We start from the raw sequence: 13122 nt of genomic DNA, 5'->3' as shown, positions 1-13122 counted from the left end.
TTAAAAATTGAAACTTTGGGAACCACTAAAGTTAATTACCAGGCATTATTATGTGGGAAAAGATTCTATATAGGTGTGGTTAAGCATGAGACAATCCAGGACCTTCCCTGGACGGAATAATCCTGTAATATTAACCCTATTGACAACTGGTAGAAGTAATGGGAAGTACAATTCTTCTCCCACACAATTGCCCTCATCACAGCCTCAAAGGATAGCGACCCTGCCGGAACAATGAGCTAGGATTAGGCTGTGCATTTTTCAAAATGAAGTGGAATACATGTGACACCCCATGTAAGACATTCGTCCTGCTCAGCACTATTTAGTGAGGGTTTCTGATATGTTGGCCAGTGAACTAATGACACAGAATCATTTCAAAGGTCCGCTTATTTCTGATCCAAGTAAATGTGGACTTGACCCAGCCCTTAAACCCCGAGTTGATGTGCCAAAAAGATCCTTAATAAATCTGTAAATGTACATGTCACTGAAGATCTTATTTCAGTGACTCAGTATACTTGCATTATCAGATAATCATCTCTGCTCAGCTGTTGTGACTCATCCACTCATATTTAATTATTGCATGCATGTGTAATCTTGTTTCCTAAGTGGCTCTGTCCCATGTTTGGAAAAGGCCAAAGTTTTCTTTTAAGAAAGCAGTGGTGAAGGACCCTTGCTGTTTTTGGCTTTGGAGTGGACTCTCATCATCCGGAAACCAATGTTAATGTTTCTTCCGATCCAGAAATAAAAGTACCCTAGCCGCTGGCAGTCTTCTACCTGTGTCTGGGAGACTATCTCCTTGCTTTGCAGAATATTCTTGATATTAATTGCAGGTTTCCAAAGACATAAAAAAGATTATGTCCTAAGCTACTGTAAATCTTTTAAGGCAATGTCTGATACTTTTTGCATTGGCTGGGCACCACAATAAAAAGGTTAGCTATTGGTGGAAATTAAGGAAAGTCTGTTTTTTAGTGAAAAGGAAAATGGACAGGGATCCAATATTTATCTTAGTCTTTAAAAGGCTTCATTGAAATGACATTTAAGACAGGATATGTACAAGATCTGAGTTGTGCTGTTCTCTTCTGTTAATTACTGTAGATTTCAATGCCATTTAGATAGTAAATACTAACTCCTGTACAGGGTGACATTAAACCAAACTTTCTTCTTTGTTGTGGTAGGAGGTATGTTGGCATCTTTCTGAAAGTGATAGGGCTATTTGTAATAATTTGAATTGGGCCTGCAAAATATATACATTTGGAAAGAGCTGAGGGAAAACGACCCCTGTTGCATTATTTCTCTTTTTGAATATTTTTTATTGTTTTCATCTGTATTCCATATGTATTTTTCTTCCTGATCTGAATGTTTTTATTTTGTGGCACTACCAATTTTTTGGAAATGGCTTTATTTTTGTATCCCTTTAGTAATGCTGTGAGACTGGTATGGCTTGGGTTTCCCCATAAAGCTCAGTTCATCTTTCAGTGATTCGCAGTATTTTATTTGTCTGGGACTGTTTGATAAGCTCAAACCGTCTGCCAGTGTTTTATGGTTTGCACACGATACCAAGGATAATGTTTTCTTTTTTAACGCTCTCTGAACCTCCTGGATTGCGTCTGAGCTTATAAAACCCTCTAATACCAAATAAGATGGACGGCCCTCCTTTCAGATGAGCTAATATAAGCTTGTTATCACAAAAAAGAAAGAGTAGATCATTCTCTCCATTCTCTCTCCTTGAAAGTAACTTCAGTGTTTTGAAATGATCTGGTCAGTTTTTAAGACCTCCCAAGACAGGGCAAAAGGAACAAGTTTTACCTGAAGGCTAGGAGTTTTAAATAAATAATGTTAACTTGCAGCACAACAAATATATTTTCACAAATTCCACAACATTTAAACTCACTCACATTTAACACAGCTGGATCTTTCAGATTGATTCTTTACCATGCCAAAAATCAATGACCATACCATTGGAGAATGACACGTATTTTCAATAATTTTCATCCAGCAATGTTTTTTATTTTACCATATTATTTTATCAGGATTATTTTACCATATTTAAAGGGTCTCAGATTAGTTTTAACTTGTTTAGTGGAGCAGAATGTTGTAATATAAGGAAATGCTGATTAAATGCAGATGGGAGTAAGGTTAAACTAAGGGGAATTCTTTAAATTAAATATTTTGTAGAAGTTGTTGTTTCTTAATTTTGTCATTTTAGTACAAAAGTTGGATCACTGCATCTGGATGCTTGTAAACATATATGCAAGAAAGCCAATTTAATTTGCTTGCCAATTGTATTTTCTAACTAAAAATTACAGAAGGATTTGGGTATTAATCATATACCTATGCAGAGTATACATATAAGTGGTATGTATCCATGTATCATATCTTCTAAAAAGGACATATTTCAGGATTGTTACCATTGCCTGCAGGGTAGAAAAAATGCCTCCCTATGGAATTAACATTAAAGTTACCTCAAAAAAAGGCCCAAGCAGCTTTAAAATGAGTATGCCAAGAACAATTTTTTCTTTTCTTTTTTTAACTGAGTATTTTGACAAATGCTGTTACTTTTTTTTCCATTTTACGTAAAACTAACCATCAAAGTAGAATGATATGTTCACAGAAGTGACAGATCCTGTCCAAAGTAGCAAGAGGGGCTGGCATGTGGTACAGTATGTCCCATGATTCATCAGGATTATGAATGGGAGGCTGTTCTACAGGAGATGAAGCTCAAAATGAGCTCCCAATATCCATGACCATACAAGGACCTGACTCCTGGTGTATCGATAACAATCGATTCTCAGGGGTTTACAGCCAGTGGCTGAAATATAAAAAAATAAAATAGAAATACCAACAGGAAACATGATCAAGGCTGCAAATACCTACTGAACTGCTACTCACATCTCATGCAGAACTGGGTAAGCTGCTGTTTGCTGAGTGGGCCCATATCTTCATAAGAACACCTGTAAGAATCTAATGGAACTGATGCCACATTTGCAGCTGTGATCACCGTTGGAGTTTGATCAAGCTTCATTACGGTTGCTCTCTGGCGGTACAGTATACTGTAATGTGCAAGCCCAGCAAATGATTAAGGGAGTGAATTTTCTTTTAGCTGGCAAATCTGTATCTTTTGGCAATAAGGTAATGAGGCAATAAGGTAATTTTAAAATAGAAATTATAATCTCTGTTGTGATCCGTCTTCCTCCGCAAGGTTTCAATATAATTTTCTGCAACCTTTACTTGTATGCTGTTAATTACATGAAATGATTTGATATTTTCACAACCTGAGTTTTTGTATTGGGTTTTATGTATGATGATGAAATAGGAAAACAATATGCCAGTTTTGCATGCAAAAAAGGAAAATGTTTTCATTACTTCAGGCAAAATAATTTATAAAATACACATTGCCGTTCATATCCGAGGGCGAGTTCAAATATCACTGTTGCACGACACTATTTTGCAGAACCTGTATTTTGCACAAGTCGGCACCAATATGAAACTGGGAAGTTCTGCGGTTGTGTTCTGTTGTGTGAAAAGGCATGTCGCAGACTGCTCAGCACATGTTCGCTTTATTGTGCTTAAGTGAAACAAGCAGTGCATTCTGGAAATTAAGATCTTTAGGTTTTACATTTTTTCCATGGATGATCCACAAACAGTGAAATACAATATTTTAAATTTGAGCTGTAGTTATTTTGTTGCTTCATTTAGTGCACTGTATATGTACAGTATATGGCTGTCTGGGCACTTGAAAAAAATGTGCTGATGAAGTTTTAAGTGCTTCCAGTTTATGAAGAAAGGCTCTGGAAAGCTGAGTAAAGGAATACCGACACAATACCCTTACAATTAGCTCCAGTGTTCACCCTTAAAGGGATTTTGCCCGTGCCTATTTTCTTTACTGTTCTTTTTTTTTTCCAAGCATCACAAACCTATGCATGTGAACTCTTGTAAAGCATACTAAAACCAAGTAAAATACAATCCAGACAAGCTTTATGAGTAATTTGGTCAAGAACTGTGTTCATCTGTGTTTTTAATTTTGAGAGTCCTCTGTGTTTAATTATATTCATGCTTAATTTCGAGAACAATGCCACTATAACCTCAGGGCTTCCTCATCCAAAGTTTTGTTTAACATGTGTTTTATTTAAGGTTTTTTTCTGGGCAAAGTACAGCCAGTCGGCCTACGGTGTTGCCATTCTAGTGGTATGATATTAAAGTCAGGATGTGTAGGTGACCATGGACACCTGGCTGATAAGTTGAAACATCTCTCTTTGATCTTTGCAACAACTCTGACTGGAAGATTGCTTCAACAAGCCATTAAGTTTTTCCCATTCCAATTTATTTTGGATGAATCTGAAACACTGGAATTGGCATATGCCTCAGAAACTCTGACAAAATGAAGTAACTTCAGCCGAGACTGTAAAAGCAGAGATTTACCAAGGAGCACACCAATAGTTCTGAAACAATTAAGTGCTTCATTTTCTAACTCCATTTAGTAGTAGTAATGGAATTGAAATCAGACTATGCTCAGAGTGAAACATATATTAAGATTTACATTCTGTCTGCAAAAAAGTTTCAAATACCTTTCTTAGAGTTGTCATTGCCCATGCTGTCCTTTTTTGCCCCATTTTTTTGCACCAGTCTGGATGGTTAAACCGCAACTTTACCTCATTTTTAAAACCAGCACAAGAGCAGAGAAAATTCAGCACGAGTAAGTAAACCTAACTAGGAGTTTGGATATTAAAAGTGTGGTTAGGAAACAGTATTCCTGATTCATTGAAAATGCTTTTGTCTGCTCTGCCATTGTAAGTGCATTGCTCGACATTGAAAAAATGCATTGGAAGAAAACACATTCAAAGCCTTTTCAGATAGTGCCTTTTAAATGTCTGGAGCAAGTTCTATTCTCTGTCCTCACAGCTAGTCAAGGTAAACTGCTCAGGTTAGGTATTTGTTAAACCTGTATTCACACTTGCAATTTCTTCATAGTGGTTGTCTGTGACCATCATCTTTTGCCACTCTGTATTATTTTCTACGCAAGCACATGGCGTGCTATCTTAGGAAATAAAGGAAGCGTAACTACCACCTTGTTAACTGATGAATAATGGTGGCTTTTAGGGGTCAGACAGAAAAAGAAGATGTACGTGATTCTTTATAGATGCTTATGTCATTAACTCAGTTAAAGAGATTGGAAAAAAAAACATTTTAAAAAAAGTATTTCTTTCACTTTCTTGTATGTCCTCAGAGTCCTAAGATAACTGAGTGGCTGCCCGAATTTACTGACAATTAATAAAAGTGATCAGGACATGATAAATGGATTATCATTTATTTCAATTATCAGTCTGATTATAGGATGGATTGAGACTATATTAGATTAAACTAGTATAAATACCCTGTGTTGTGAAGATACAGTTTCAGCTCACTCTGCAGACTGTTCCAGGATTTGGCAGAATGATATTAATACCTGGTGCCCAGAGTCTGTATATGCTCTTGGTAGGCTCAGTTTGACAAAAGTACTGCAACTTAAACTGCCAGATGGCACAGAAAACCATACTAAATTATTTCCGAAGTAAAACTCAGTAAATTTGTTTAAATCAGAAAAGTATTCATCTAATATTCAGAAAGGGTCAGAGAGTTAAGATGAGAAAACTAAATGCAATAGAGGACATTGGTTATAAATCTTAATTAAGTAGTTTTGTTGAATGTTTAGACCTACGGAATTCCAGATATCATTTTATTTCAGTCTCTTTCAGAGCTATATTGTTACAAAATGGCCATTTATATCTGTTCAAATGACCTGTTTATTTTGGAAAGGAAAGAGCTTTGCACATAAGCCACTGCACATAATCACTTATACTATGGCAAAGAAACGTGCACAAGTGAGAGTATGCTTCTTGGTATAATTCTTGCTATAATTATGCCTAGTAAAGTAAATTATGGAAGAGGAGAAACAAGAGGATCATTGTGCTGTATAAATTCTAGATATTGCCTGTGTAAATAGTTCTTGTCTTGAAACAGATGCTTCTGTTGAAGTCTATGCCAGAACCTTCTCTTTTTTGTGTAGGCTCATCATATGCCTCATTGTCCATCACAGCAGTCTTGTTTTTTTTTCTGTGTTGTTGTATCCCTTCTGTGCAGTGGGTCACTTTCTTCCCATTCTTTTTGAGGAATGTTGTCACTAAACATTCCTCATTTCTCTGGCAATAGCAAAGTACACAACATTTGTTTGTCCTTGCTTTCAGGAAACAAGCTACTGATATTGTAATGTACTTTAACAAATGCTTCCCCAAGAAAACAATCACTAAAAAGTTAACCAGATGAATAAATAAATAACCAGATAGGACTGGATAAGTCCATCCCTGAGTAAGGAGATAATGCTTTAGATAGATTGCAGAAAAAATGCCTTTTGATTTACATACAGATGTTGACAAGGGCACTGAATCCTTAAAAATAGTGACAAAGTCGATGCAGAGGACTATTTCAATTACTGAAAGTGAAACAAATGTAAAAGGTGTGCGTCAGGATTGAAAACTGAAATTGAGAAGACTCTTGACACGAAGGGTTTGGGGGTTGGCCTGGCATTATTGTTGAAGTGAATGCCTTAGATTAGTTACCCCCTAGATAAAAACAATACAGTATTTCTGGGACATTCCATGGAGCAGAATAGTCCAGTGTAAAAGCTGATTATTTTCAAAGATGAGTTTCGTTCAGAATAATTGTTCTTGCTGAACATTTATCATAATGCTTTTCAAGCAATCTTCAACTGAGGAAATATCAAGTCTTACACTAACATTCAGGTGACACACTATAATCCTCAATTAACCCATTTTCTTAGGGACATACTGTAACCTTCACGTGATGTTTACTTTGTGCAATCAGATATCTTTCAGATTTAACAAGTATATCCTCACACATAGATATTTGCATGCATATACAGTATACTGGGGCTGGATCTGGTGGCATCTCGGAGAAAACAATTTCCTCAAAGGTTAAGAGGTTTCGTCTCTGGGTGCTATTTTGGCTGACAGAGATAGGCCACTGTATTTGTAATCAGCTGTAATCCCATGAAATCAATTTCAGTTTAACATCATATTTCTTTCTCTGAGACAAGGTTATTCTATCTGGAATATGTTTTTCCTATTCTGGGGTTAAGGATGTCATTATTTTAGTTGTTTAAAGCCTTTCAGCTGTAGCAAAAACAACCTTTTCCTTGGCACTTGCTCGGGTGGATGTTAAAGTACTTAAGACTTTAAAGCTTTCATTGTTTGTGTGCTGAATAGGAGTGGAGCTACTGCTCTGTCCAGCCAAATAAATGGAAAGTCATCTGTATAAATGCCATAGATTTTTGCCATTGTTGTCACCAGGTTTCACTTCATTGTATTCTTTCTCTTTATAGTCCCCATCACTCTGAACTCACTGGAATTGGAAAAAAAATATTTGTCAGATCAATAAAAGAGAAAAACAACACATCACAAGGAGGTGTGTGCCAGATATTTGAAGGTTATATTTTTTAATATAACAAAAGTAAAGACATGTAAGCAAAGACATCGATCAAAATACGTAGCAAAATCATCACTGTAATTTTCAAATTTTTGTGAACTGCAAGGCCTTTTTTTAAATATCAGCATGGAGAACTCATTACTGCTTTGTGATTCTGATGGGTTTTTAGAGGACAACAGAATTGATGATGAGGTCTTAACTGTGAACGACTTTTTTGTGTTGTTATTGTCTAATGATGGAAGTCATCCTCATAGTATGCCTATATCAACCCTGTGATCTGTTAGGCTCTCAAAAGCACTTTTGTTGTCCTAGATGTGATGTCCTACAGCTGTAGAAATGTCACCACTTTAGATATCTCAGCTCCACATACCGTAAGCACCGATAAACATCATTTATACCACATACCGGAAGTTCAGGACGCCGGTGTCTCTCCAGGGTTTACAACACTCTCAAAATCAGTTTGCATCATGATAAACAACATTTTTGTAATCGCTTCACAATGTATTGCACATTGTGAAATGTGCACATTTCTAATATTCATCTCTAATAATGCAAACATTACATGTGTTTTCACAACAATGAAACTATTTTAAAAAGACATGCATATTAATAACAGGACTGACCGTAATAATGCAAATTATGCAAAACACCGCAATTGAAACTACAGTACAGCCCAATCACTCGTTTTCAAAAACTTTGAGCAGCAAAATCAAAACACACCACAACAACCTATGCATTGTAAGAAATGAGACAACTTATCTTTTTAAAATGGTTATTTAAAATCCCAATTCAGCAGCACATTCATCTTATCCAAGACCATTTTCCCCATGACATAGAATAACAAGGTGCTGTATTCAAAGTCTACCATACAGATAAAAAAATACCATTACAAAGCAAAGCCTTGCTTAAAATAAGAAAAATATCATGCTTACTTTGAAGATGCGAAGAAATATCCGAAGTATTCCATTCAAACAAAAAAAATTACAGACCCCGAAACCAAAACAGTAAGACTAGAGTTCCTCATACTAACTTCCGACACGGCGAGTTTAGCTTTTCGCTTCTCTGATAGGTACAGTTAAACTAGCTGTCAATCACTGAGCCATTTAGGGCAGGTTTTATACATGTTTACAGTGAACGGCACTCCTCTATTGTGAATCAAGTGAAGATCAAAGAGATTCTTATTACTATCTTATCTTCTTGACCCCTGAAGCCTAGAAAGGCTGTAGACAAGAGTCTAACCAGTATAAATAGTCTCTCTAGCATTGCCTGTAGAAGAGGAGAATGAGGAATGAGGAATAATAATAATAATAATAATAATAATAATAATAATAATAATAATAATAATAATAATATATAACTTGTTATATGTTTTCCTCATTTTAATTTATTTGTGGAAGGCAACGAGGCCCAAAATATAGTGCGATTTGTTTTCTTCTATCAGTCTCAGATTTTTATCTGAAGACATATTGAACAAGGCCTAGAATAAAAAGGGTTCCTACATATACCAAAACTAAAAAAAAGACTTTTGAAGGAAGATAAGGAAATGTGTTTGTTGTTTTTTTATAAGTCTTTGAAGTGTGTGTGTTTGAGTAAGAAATATAAAAAAACTAATATTTCAGACTTGATGCCTTGTTAAAGGTTAGAGGTAAAGTTGTTACCTTGAACCGAAACCCTGAACCAGGCCTGTACTCACATTACTTTCCAAGATATTTCAAGATGTTAAAGGCATAATGTACAGTATACTGTACATACAAGTAGTGGGTGGAAATTACCTTTGAGGAGCTGGGGGTTTAAAAGAGGGAAGTCTATATTTGGGCTTCTGAGGCCCCAAGGGCAGATCATCTATTTAAACATTGTTCCTTAAACTTTATAAGTTTTTTAACAGGCTATGGGTTAACAGAAATCTGGGAATGATATGAAAAAAATGTTTTTAAATTGCAGGGATACTTTATAATCCAGTTTAGAGAATATTCCTTATTGTTAGTCACAGAAAGTGCAGGAAAATAATGGAAACTGGCAGGCCAAGATCATCAACTTGATTCTGCTCTGTTGAGCCAATGGATATGACTCCTATTTTATTTTACAACTGCTAAATTTGATTTTAATTGTGTGCAGCTGCTGTGTCTTGATAGATGCGACTCATGGTTTCCTTCAGTGTGCTGGCTCTTGTGAGAATAGTAGTAATTACAAAATTCACACTCCAAAACTCACCAGGAGCTGTAAAAAAAGACTTAATGATGCAAAGCTGTTTTTTTTAAAGAGTTAAGGCCCACTTGAGAGTAAAGGAAGAAAGACAAGTCACACAATTTATCACTATAAAAACCCCTGTAGGAAAGATATTATCAGTGCTCTGCAGTCGTTTAGTGCCTCAAGTGGACAAAGATTAGGCTAAAGCAATTAGCTACTGTGCAGAGTGGGTCTGGAACTCAATAAGTCAGCCTGCGGTATGACACATTCTGTAACCTATTAGGTGGGGTCAAAAAATGGCATGACCTCTCCAAATAATAAAAATAATATTCTAAATCTGATCAAATATCAGCAAAGAGAGATATCAAATTTAAGCATGTTCTGTGTGTAAATGACTCTAGCAAAAGGTTTTAAAGTTGCCATGCTGTTCTCAACTTGAAGTGAACCTTATTGATTTGTTGGAGAAAGAAGAATTACAGTAAGTAAATGAACCTGCAATCGGAATAGAGTTCCATTAGGTGATCATCTGTAAAATATTGATTTGTGCAAATGTTACATTTGGGCAGTTTATTTGAACTCTAGTTAAATTGTTAAAACTGGAAGGGGGGATAATTTTTGAACAGATGCATTAATTTAAAAAGGCCATTATCTTTTATTGGTACACTGGGGCAATGTACTATAGTTGAAATTTGGCTAACATCCTAACATTGTACGTATTTAAATTACCAGTTAAATTCTCAATAGTTATGCCATGAGTTTTTCACCTCAAATGTGGAAAAGCACATCAGAAGATTATTACCGCTATAAAAATACGAATATTTGATTATTTGGCAAGGCTGACTTTGTCTGAGAAAACTGGTAGACAAAGATTTTAAGAATTGGTTGTCCCACTTTGAAGCAAGAATGCCAGAATAAAATAAACGCAGCCTTTCAAAACATTCACTCATTTTTCCTTGCTTCTGTGAAATAGAAATAGTTCTTTTGATTAAGTAGAGCGATTACAAACATGACCCATAAGCATTTTGAAAATAAGAAAACTCATTAAAAGATTTAAGTAGAGTGTGCTCAGCGGCAATTCTGGCTAAGTTATGTCACTTGGGCAAAATTTGGATAGAAAGAGATCCTGGAAGCAGACCATAGCCAAAATAATAAAAACTTGCTAAGCTTAGTGAAGTTACAATTTGAGTACTTTATTAAATATACTTTATGTTATATAAGACACATGTAATGGCAACAATGTTTGGATTCAGATCTTACTTCTCACAAAGGAGTTGCAACAACAGTGGAAGGCACTGTGCAGTTAATTAGCAGTAACCATCCATGTCAGAGTTTTCGTCTGATTAAAATCAGACTGGGTCTTCAGTGGACATGTTAGAAAGGTTTATTTTAGGAAAGGAAGCAATAACAAAAAGAGGAAACCCAGTGAAACATTTCTCTTGAAAAAAAAACAGGTCTAATCTGGGCTGGGATTCAAAATATTCCTTATATCACATTTATTTTTCTGTTGAAAATCGCTGACATCTCACCCTGTGGAGTAATGCATTATACAGAGGTTCCAGTGGGCAGCTTCTTTAAGGCATGTGGTGCAATGAACCAAAATCAAAGCTCTGCTGCTGTGGAACAACTCAGTGGCATTGCACAGTGCTACCAGCCACGCTATTGTACAGGCTCTACAATTTAGCTTGGCTAAACTGGATATTTACAGGGCCGTGTAGGTAGGTGTAAGGCAGTCACATGAAAACAAAACTATAGGTGTGTCATTGCTGTCTGATCTCTTGTGAGACATTTATGCAAATTATTGAAGCCGGTAAATTGGAGAGTGATCATTTGTTCTCCATAAATCAGTCTGCCATTCAACATCTCTTAGGATTATATTAGAGGTAAGGGAATCAAAGATCAAGTAGAATGTATAGTGGCTTGTGCCTATTTATTTCATATTTATCTGAAAGAAAGCCAATCAGTGCAGTTCTTAGAGGCCCTAGCTATTTGCCAAACTACAATCTTTTGCTTAATAAGAGGAAACATTTTGGTGCTTAACCAAAACCATTTGCAATTTTTAACTTTAACCCTCATAACTGGTCCATGCTTGTTGACAAAACTGCTAAATAAATAATCTTTAAAAAACATCTGCTCAGTCTGTTAAACCCAAAAAAGAAAATGAGGTTAAAAAAAATTCTTAACACTTCATTTGAATAAAATCAGAGAGGGACTTTTTCAAGCAGCTTCTTTGCACATGCTGTGACACAATGATCACCAAGATCCTTACAAAACACAATTGACTGGTACTCTTCAGGAGTGTTTGTGAGTATGATGTCAAACAAGTTTGACTTATCTGGTGTCTTACAGCCAGTTCTAGTAGGTTCTTAACAATTCTTAAACATCTTGAAATCTTAAGGATATTCGGAAGACTGTGCTTATGAAAGGGCTTTTAGAGAGTTTCTAAATATTGTTTAAGGTTTTCTCAGTGAAGTGCTGTCAAAGCTACAGCAGTTATTGTTACTTGCTCATTCCAGATCACATAATACACATAATGCTTTCCTGTAGAGTCCCATTTTAAGAAATTACAAAACGATGCATATACAGTGGCTATCAAAGGTATTCACCCCCTTGGACTCTTGCACACTTTATTGTGCTACATTGTGGAATCATAATGTATTTAATCAGGATTTGTTGCCATTGATTGGCACAAAACTCTCCATACGCCATCCATCCGTTTTCTAACCATTTAGTCTGATTCAGGGTTGTGGTGGAAACAGATCCTGTCTCGGCAGGCAAGGTGTGCAAGCCAAGGTACATCCTGTACAGGACTCCAGTCGATCACAGGGCAGATACACAAAAACACACATACTGTTCTCACCCCAGAGACAACTTCCCTGGAGCCAATTAACCTTCCCCTATGTCTTTGGACTGTGGGAAGAAACCAGAGCATCTAGAGGAGACCCTTGTGAACACAGGGAGAAGATACAAACTCCATGGAGATAGCATCCTAGGTCTGAAATTGAAACCAGGGTCTCAGTACTTTGAAACAACAATGCTAACCACTGCTACCGTGCCACCTACACTCTGTAATGTCAAATTGAAAACAAAATTCTCCAAATGTGTTCTACAGGTAGCCATTGTACTGTATTTAGGGTCAGGAGTGGGCCACTCAAGAACAATCCCTTTTTTATTCTGCACCCACTGCAGTGAAGCTTTTGGCAAAAGGTGATGTTGTGTCCCAGTTTTAGGTCATTATAAAGTTTTCCTTTATAATTTTGCCAGTATTTTGCTCAATCTATGTTCCCATCAGTCTTGGCAATCTTCCCAGTCCATGCTGATGAGAAGCAGAACTATAACATAATGCTGCCACCACAGTGCTTGACAGTAGGGGTGGTGTTGATGAGTGATGCACTTTGTTGGCCTTGCATCAGATACTGTGTAGTCCTTTGAGTTTAGGCAAAAAGTTCCAGTTTTACTGTA

This window comes from Lepisosteus platostomus, chromosome 20, assembly GCF_059453375.1.
Source record: "Lepisosteus platostomus isolate fLepPlt1 chromosome 20, fLepPlt1.hap1, whole genome shotgun sequence".
Taxonomy (NCBI): Eukaryota; Metazoa; Chordata; class Actinopteri; order Semionotiformes; family Lepisosteidae; genus Lepisosteus; species Lepisosteus platostomus.
The sequence above is the reverse complement of the archived record's forward strand: the minus strand, read 5'-3'. Positions refer to the sequence as shown.